Genomic DNA, 8,749 nt, shown 5'->3' with positions numbered 1-8,749 from the left:
AAAGTGAATGAGGTAATTGTGTATGTATTAAACAAGACAATCTTCAAAATGTATCATTTTAAAAAAGCAAGATAAAATATTTAAAGTCTGTGATTATGTTGTGGTTTTAAAAAGAGAAAGAATGTGCTTATTTTCAGTATATCTCTGGAAAAATCCATAACAAACCAGTAAGAGTGGTTCTTTATGGAGAGAGAAGGTAGATGATCGGGGCAGAGAGGAGAGAGAAACTAACCTTGTACCGTCTTCCTTTTGAACTCTGTATTTGTACCCAAGCGTATATTACTGATTTAAACATTTTAGCAAAAATTTTAAATAAGGTTTTAATTAAAACTTTAATTATTTTAACTAAGAATAATTAAAAATTAAAAATTTAATAAAGAAAAGACTAATTGAATTGACTAGTAATTATGTAAGATATTTTATTTCTTATTTATTTAGTTTTTGTTAATCCTCAACCAAGGATATTTTTCTTTTGAGAGAGAGGGAGGGAGGGAGGGAGGATGAGAGAGAAAGAGAAACATTGATGTGTCTGGGTTGCCTCCCACATGTGCTCTGACCAGGGCTGGGAATGGTACCTGGGTTGCAGGTTCATGCCCTTGACTGGGAATAGAACCTGGGACCCTTGGGTGCACGGGGCGATGCTCTAATCACTGAGCACACAGGCCAGGGCGTATGTAAGATATTTTAAAAGTGGTCAAAGAATTACCTCCAATAATGGTTCTGGTTCCTTAAAGCTCCCAGGAACATGCTACATAAACTATTCCACACAGAAAAAGTAGGAAAACTGTCTAGGTGCAGCACAAAAATAATAGATCACTGAAACAAAAACCTGACAAAACAGTATGATTAAAAACCCTGTATATTCACTATGTACCTATGAAAAAAGATTCAGGAAAATACTGTCAGGTTGAAATTAAAGATCTTGCTAATGGGTTAGAAAACAATAAACTCCCGGGTATAAAAATGGGCAGAGAAGACAGATAATTCATAAAGATGTATGAGGCACTGCATACATAAAATCGTGGTCAACATCACTAGTAATGAGGAAATGGGGGGAAAGATTAATAAGCTATCATTTTGTACTAGATTATCAAAGACGTAAAAGATTAAAAACACCCAAGTCTGCTTAGGCTGTGAAGAACTGGACACACTCATGGACTGTCTACAACGTTTCTGGACAACAATCTGGCAACATGTATTTTAATCTTTGCCACAGGCATTTTGCTCCTAAGAATTTATCCTAAGGAATGAATTGGTCAAGAGTCTTACAGTACAATGTATGTTCGATAGCGTTCATTGCAGCAGTGACCTGGGCACTTTGAAAATAAATTATATTCATACAATACAATTCCTTATCTAGTAAAAATGAGAGTATAGGTGTATATCCTGGGAAATGATGCAGTTATGAAGTGGCCATTTAGTTGAAAAGTTTTGCAGTCAAATACTATGCATTTGAAGATTGTTTATTTATTTATTTAATTACAAATTCACAGTAAGTGAATTTTTTTTCCTTAAATATACTTTATTGATTTTTTACAGAGAGGAAGGGAGAGAGATAGAGAGTTAGAAACATCGATGAGAGAGAAACATCGATCAGCTGCCTCCTGCACATCTCCCACTGCGGATGTGCCCGCAACCCAGGTACATGCCCTTGACTGGAATCGAACCTGGGACCCTTCAGTCCACAGGCCGACGCTCTATCCACTGAGCCAAACTGTTTCGGCATAAGTGAATTTTTTAAAAGGCTGCAAAAATATAGTGAGTTAATTTCTGTTAAAATCTCATACTTCTTAGTTTAAACATATAGAAAGAAACTGCATCAAAAAGCTTAATATTATTAAGTTTGGGTGGTGTGATTCTTTTTACAATTTTCTGAATGAACATGCATTACTTTCACACCATAAAAATTCTATCTATACCTATTATACAAACCTGGCACTGTTTTCTCTAATTCAGTTTGTTTCCATCGCCCCCTCCTCACTTCCCTACCCCGGAGAATAGAGTAAAAAAAGATGAGGGGCACCATTTTTTGCTAGTTCCTAAGGCTCAGGAAGAGTTAACTCCTAACTAGCTCCTAATCTGGGAGGAGCAACCGACTTCAGATTGGATGATGGTGACATCATGCCAGTAGCAGAGGCCAATAGTAGCAAAGATGCTTAGGAAGTTTCCTTAAGACCCGGATGCCTTAGTGAGGCATCTGGACCAGTGAGGCATCTGGACCAGTGAGGCATCTGGACCAGCTCCACAGACACCTCTACCTGCAGATCTGGACCTTGTCCCGGCTCTCCAGACAGGCGCCACCCTGGGGGCTTCTCCAAGCGGGTTCTGACTCCCTCTCCCAGCCCCTCTGTCCCAGAGCTTCACCACTTCCTCTTCGGACACTCTGCTGCTAGCATCCTGCTGAAAAAAACTCGAGGATTCACAATGAGTCAATGCAAATGTTTCTGTTTGTCCCCATGTCGTCACCCATCCTCTCTCTGGGGACTCAGCCCAGCGGGGACGCCCTCTCTCCCAGGCCTCTGTTCAGGCTTCCCCCTCCTAACCTCACAGTTCTGAAAACAGAACCCTGCCACAAGGCACCAGTAACCGCTCAATAGCCACATCCAACACTCCTCCTCTTAATGTTACCTTTTTGGGTATAATGCTTGCTTTCTTTAGAAAACAAAGGAGGAGGAGGAAAAAAAACAAAAGTCACAGTGTAACCACCTCATCCAAAGATAGCCATGGTTAGCAATGCTGGGTGTTTGTTTCTAAAATACAGTAGGTTTATAAAATTGGAATTGGTCTGAATATACTTTGTTTCCTTAATTTGGCTTTGGTCAGATATTTCATGTCTTTAAATATTCTTTATTTATTTAGTGGCTTCATCGTATGATTGCATATGGAATAATTTATTTACTGTTCCCCTTCTCTTATATATTAGATTATTTCCAACTATTCCCGCTTCTAAATAATTCTGTGATGAACATAAATTGCCCCATATATCTAAATATTTCCTCAAGTTGCAATCTGAGGGATATGATCATCCCCCCCACACACACACAAAGAAATTTTTTGTTTAACCCTCTGTTATCCCAAATGAAATTAAAAATCACTTTGTCTAATTTCAAAACCAAACAGCGAGGAATTTTGGTTTATGACTGCTTATTCTAGTCAATTTCTTATATATATATATTATATCAATTATATATATAATTAATTTCAGAGAGGGAGAGAAAGAATGAGAAATAGAAACATTAATGATTAGAGAGAATCATTGATTGGCTGCCACTGGGGATCGAGCCTGCAACCCAGGCATGTGCCTGACTGGGAATCGAACCATGACTTCCTGGTTCACAGGTCGACACTCAGCCACTGAGCCACACCGGCTGGGCGCAGATGGCCTTTTAAAGGGATATATGCTCCCACTGGGTCTTTGGATGATTCTTCTCCTTTGTTCTATGGTATTTTGTCATGCCCCATGTTGTTTTTTAAACTAATGGGCTCGTCCTCAAAGGAAGTGATACCTAACTAGACACATGGATTCCATCAGCCCCACACAAGATCCAGTGAGGTGATCATGTGTACAACTGAGGGCAGTTCTTCAGGTGCCCAGCTTCTCTCAGACAAAAAAAAAAGAGGCAAAGTCTGGGAGGGTGCTCCCCTGGCTTTATACGTAGAGGGCATTCCTCCTAATTTCTGCCAACAGGTTGGTCACCCATCACTTTTCATTGATGTGAGTTTTCAACTTTTCTTGTCTTCACTGATACTGGGAGAAGCTGTGCCAGGCGTTGCAATTAAATCAGAGCAGGTGAATTATTTTCCACCTTCATTTGACCAGACTTTCTGGGTCTTTTGACAATGATGTTCACTCGCTTCTACCTTCAACATGGTGTGTGTTTTTTTTTTCTTTCCCATCACCTTCTCTGCTTCTGCTTCTCTATTCACTTCTTGAGTCTTTAACCCAGAGATCCCAGCCCACCTCTAAATGTATCAGTGCTCCCAAGACCTGTCCCGCTCCTTTTGCTCTAAACCAACGGTCGCCAACCTTTCGGACCTCACAGACCACCGGTTGGCGACCGCTGTTCTAGACAACCGCCATGTGAGAACGCAGACTCCAGTAGCTTCAACAAGACAACCCTGCCAACTCCTCACTCTGCACCTTCCGTACAGATGCAGAGCTACAGAGCTGTATCTAACGGTCTTCTCTTCCACCACAATGTTCCCACACAGAACACTAAACCCGCCTGCTTCCTCCAGTCTCTGACTAACACACCACGAAAGCCAGAAACCAGGTCACCATGACTCTCCTGACTTCCTTCACCTGGTCCATTCTTCACAATGCTTCCTGGCCATCTTACCTCCAGTATCTCTAGCTCCCATTTCTTTTTATCCACACTCCCCTTCCCATACCAGCTGAACTGCCACAATCATGTCACATTTATTGCTGTAAAACCTAGATGTTTTGGGATTTGTGGATGTCACCCCAGACCTGGGATTGAGGTCTGGCTCTGCTATCAATTACTCATGTGACCTTGGACTTGTCTCCCAGCCTCCTGAGCCTATCTCACATACTTATTAGGTGGCAGAGGAGATTAATATGAGAGGGCACATGTGGAATGTTTCTAAGAAAACAAGGAAATTTCACAGGCTAGTAGAGTTCATCAAGGACCCCCTTAGCCCAGGGCTGACATAAAGGGGGAGGCAAGAGCCTGAGCATTTGTTGAGCCCCAAGTGTGTGCTGTGCCCTGTGGGGGACGCTGTTCATCCACTGCCTCCCTTGATCCTCAGGGCTCCACGTTGCCACCTCTCCAAAGAAAGAGGGTTGGATCCCAGACTGTCCCTGGAGGAGGGCTGCAATGGAGCCTGACCACCCAGACCCTCCAACTCGTTTCCATGCGCCGGTATGTTCCTCCTGGGTCCACATTGTTCCCAGATTGTCTGTTCTCTGAAATACATTATGCAAATCCAAGCTAGTCCAGTATCCATAGAAACCAAAGCCTCCCATCTTCCCCAGCCTGTTCCCTAGCAAAAGAAACCCACCCAAGTGACACCCACCACCAAGGACAAAGAGCATCCAGCGCAGGAGGGCTTCCTCCCGCCTGAAGGCATCGGGCTAAGGGTCATTGACTCTGTCTTGCCTGGTCCTCCAATCGTCGCCGGGGGAAGGAATGGGAGACACAGGTCAGTGTAAGACGCTGCGTTTTCTTTTTGAAAGCTTGAAGGGAGATGCTACAACCCCCACCACAAACAGTCATCGTTTGGCCCGATCCAAATAGCTCTGCTGCCGCTGAGATCATATTCACGGTAGATGTGAGTCAGTATCTGACATCCACAGTCTGGCACATATAACACATGAGCCATCGCTGGGACGTGACAATACAATGTTATTGTGCATGACTGATTACTAATTTAAGGAACGATTTCCCGAGACCTGCTCCTCTCTAGAAGAACCTTTTCTATACTTCAGACGCTAAGACTCCGTAGGCTGCTTTTTCTCTAGACTCAAAACTGGAGGCAAAGCTCCTGGCACCACACCGCGGTTACCGAATACTGGTCAGCGGCAGTCCCTGCCGCATGCAAGAAACTAGGCTTTTGCTAGTGAAACAATACACAGGACTTGAGAATTGGAAAAGACCTCGAAAACAATATGCAAGTGGCCTAGTTTCCCTGCTTACCGAAGTTTATCTAAAGTCTCACAGCTCTTTAGTAGCAGGGCCAGGTCACACAATAGGAGACTTCACAACGGCCAAGCATGAACCAGACCCTATTCTAAGTGTTTCACACATCTGCCCATTTAATTTCATAACCACCTTAGGAGGTAGGTTGTCTCCATGAATCTTAAGGTATCACATTATCTCCATCTTTCACGTGAGGAAACTAAGGCACTGAGAGGTTAAGTAACTCTCCCAAGGTCACACAGTGGTTGAGTGAGTGAACCCAGCTTGTCCAATCCCATATCCCAACCTCCCTACCACTAGCCTATTTAGGTCACTAGATATTTTTGTGAGGACTGAGCTTTTCTAAATGTAAATTGAGGTCTCAGGTTTAAGGTTTATCTTCTAATGTCAGGAGCAACTAGATTCCACTTAGTTTTCCCCCGTTTTAAAACCCTACTGTGTGTCCAGTTGGCATGGCTCAGAGGTTGAGCATCAACCTATGAACCAGGAGGTCACGGTTCGATTCCCAGTCAGGGTACATGCCTGGGTTGCAGGCTTGGTCATCAGGGTGGAACATGCAGGAGGCAGCCAATCAGTGATTCTCTCTCATCATTGATGTTTCTACCTCTCTCTCCATTTCCCTTCTCTCTGAAATCAATAAAAATATATTTAAAAACAACAACAACCCTAAGGTGAAATAGTTAAAACAAGAACAAAAAGCCCAATCCACCAGTGGAACTTACTACATGAAGATACCCATGATGAAATTATTTTAATATCCCTTATTTTTCTCCTCTTGTTGGGTTGCTTAGAGATACAGATCTAGAATATCTGCTTTTAAATTACAGTGTTTTGGGAGAACCAGATATACTCATAAACAATATTACTGTGCACAGAATCTATCTGGAAGGATTTTTTAACACTTGGAGTGGGGGAAACGAGTTAAGTCGGCTCGCGTGAATTGCGCGTACTCCGCGGGAGCCGTCTTAACTAAGTTCATATAGATTTGCGGTGGAGTGCGGGAAACGTGTAAACTCGGGCCGATTGTAACTGCGTATTACCAAATATTTGTTTGTTTGCCGTTCACAAAGATACCTACCTGCGTATGCGAACCGTTTCATACCCATTGGGGTAATAGGTATCATAAAAATCCCTGATTTTGCGCGGGAAACCTAAATAATTGCCCGCGCCATCTTATATTTTGGCGGGAAATTCACCCCACACCGGAGTGTTAAAATAGTAGTATGATTGTCCACAAGGAGGGGAGCTGAATGGGAAAAAGTGCGAGACTGTTCTAGTACTTTCTGTACTTTTGGAATTTACAGCCACATAAATGAATGATCTAATCAAATAGTACACAAAAATTAGAGACAAGTCCCACTTGTCTTTCAAAAAAAATCTTCACCCAAGGATGTGCTTTTATTGCTTTTAGAGAGGAAGGGAAAGAGAGAGAAACATCCATCAGTTGCCTCCTGTACATGCCCAGAACAGGGATCGAACCCACAACCTGGGTATTTCCCTGACTGGGAATCAAACCTGTGACCCTTCGATGCACAGGATGATGCTCTAACCAACTGAGCCACACTGGCCAGAGCCCGCTTGTCTTTTTTTGTGTGTTGAATGTCTGTAGGCATAACTCTGAATCCTGTTTCTCTTGGTTATTACAACATAACCATTTCCCCTGTTATTGAAATTTTTCATAAACGTAAGTTTTATGTACACATCCTTGTTAAAAATCTCAAGAAGTTGGGGCACTCCTAATACAGATAACTTACATGTCTCAATTTCCGTTGGGATTCTTTATTAATGTGAATCACAACATCAACATTCAGAACCTCCCACTTTCCGAAGGATTAGCCAACACGTATCATTAAGTCTATACTATTTAAGATAGCACACATGGCATTTGTACCAAAAGAACTGCCCGATTTAATCCTCACAACAACCTGAGGTGAAATCATAATCCTCACCTTAGATGGGAGCAGAGGTTCCAAAGGTCCAGGCAGCTCCTGATACAGTTGTTATCTGGAACCAGGAAACGGAGTTTTAGGTTCTGGGCCATGTTCTCCTTACTGAAGACGCTGCCGGTCCTGTGGAGTTTTCAGGGACAGCCTCCCTGACCTCGGCTACACAACTCAGTAAGCATTTGCTACGCCCGGCAGCGTATCTGGAACTGGCAGGAGATGAAGAGGATTGCTTCCTGCACTCGTTTCCATGGGGGAGGACAGCAAAAGCAGCTCTGCCACCAAGGAACCTTTCAGCAGAACGGACAATGTGCAGTGGCAGCCCAGGGAGGTCTCAGAAGGCACCACTTCAAGGACAACTGAATGCAGATTTGGGAGGGCACAGGCCCTGTGGGCAAAACTACAAAGCAGCTCCCAGGGATGCACATGTGCCTGGGGCTCTGGGAGGCTGGGCAGAGTCTGTGCAGAGAATGGTGGCAAAGGTGGGTAGGAGCTGCAGGGGAGGGCTCTGAATGTCACTTTAAGGGTAAACTCCAGGATGGCAGTCACTCCGTGCTGAAGATCCTGGTACTGCCACTTCACAAACTACGGGGGTCATGAGAGATTCCCAGTATTCTCATCAACAGATTCTTTTTTTTAAAAAAAATATATTTTATTGATTTTTTTACAGAGAGGAAGGAGAGGGATAGTTAGAAACATCGATGAGAGAGAAACATCGATCAGCTGCCTCCTGCACACCCCCCACTGGGGATGTGCCCGCAACCAAGGTACATGCCCTTGACCGGAATCGAACCTGGGACCCTTGAGTCCGCAGGCTGATACTCTATCCACTGAGCCAAACCAGTCAGGGCCATCAACAGATTCTTGAGAGAAATTTCACCCACCACACACGGGAGGAAGCCAGGAAGATGCCCACTGTACACTTAATTCTGACCCAAAACGTAACTGGTGGTTGATGTGGGCATGATGGGGAGTTAGGCGGGGGGGTGGTCAATGAGGGAAACATACATGATCTCCTTTGTCCGCTTCCAATGGCTGCCACTGTGAAGTGCTCACGTGGGACAGCACCGTGCAGGCAGCTGCATCAGACCTTTACAAGGTGGGGGTTGCCCCACTTTTACAGATGGGGACATGAACTCAGGAAAG

Source organism: Myotis yumanensis, unplaced genomic scaffold (assembly GCF_028538775.1).
Source record: "Myotis yumanensis isolate MYYU_CA2020_CCGP unplaced genomic scaffold, mMyoYum1.0.hap1 SCAF_5, whole genome shotgun sequence".
In the NCBI taxonomy this organism is placed as follows: domain Eukaryota; kingdom Metazoa; phylum Chordata; class Mammalia; order Chiroptera; family Vespertilionidae; genus Myotis; species Myotis yumanensis.
The sequence above is the reverse complement of the archived record's forward strand: the minus strand, read 5'-3'. Positions refer to the sequence as shown.